The sequence below is a fragment of the Amblyomma americanum genome, chromosome 5 (genome assembly GCF_052857255.1).
Source record: "Amblyomma americanum isolate KBUSLIRL-KWMA chromosome 5, ASM5285725v1, whole genome shotgun sequence".
NCBI classification, from domain to species: domain Eukaryota; kingdom Metazoa; phylum Arthropoda; class Arachnida; order Ixodida; family Ixodidae; genus Amblyomma; species Amblyomma americanum.
Window position 1 is genome coordinate 200,716,054 of NC_135501.1, and position 541 is coordinate 200,716,594.

Sequence of the window (541 nt, forward strand, 5' to 3'; positions counted from 1 at the left end):
GGTTCACCTTAAGAGCAGATGCGATAGCGTCTTCTCTTCTTCTTTCTCTTTTACTTCCTCCTCATTTTTATTCATACCATACACACCACTTGTTTCAGTACAATGAAACACCATGACACTGCTTTTTCATTCTGTGCAATTCCTGAAGCCTAATTAGTGTATTTATATTTGGTTTTATTTTTTTAATAATTACTATAATATCAGTACACATCCAAAACTTAAGTTACTAAGTCATACACGCCACAATACGTTCACAAGGTGCCCCTCTAACATGCTTTATCCAATGACCCTTTGTGGTCTATGCGTTGTGTGCCTGCCTGGCACGCAGAGGGCCTTGGTTTGAACCTCAGTGCTGGCTAATTTTAATAAATTACTTCTATACTCCTAAACACACCCATTAGAAGATTCTCCTCACCAATTTGGGCTTCATTTGGCCCCTCCCATTATTCGTAGCTTCATTTGAAACCTCTGGGCCTTTTTCCGACTCACGCAGGACGACCGACGCTGGGTTTTCAGCAGAACGGGCATGTTTCGCTACCAC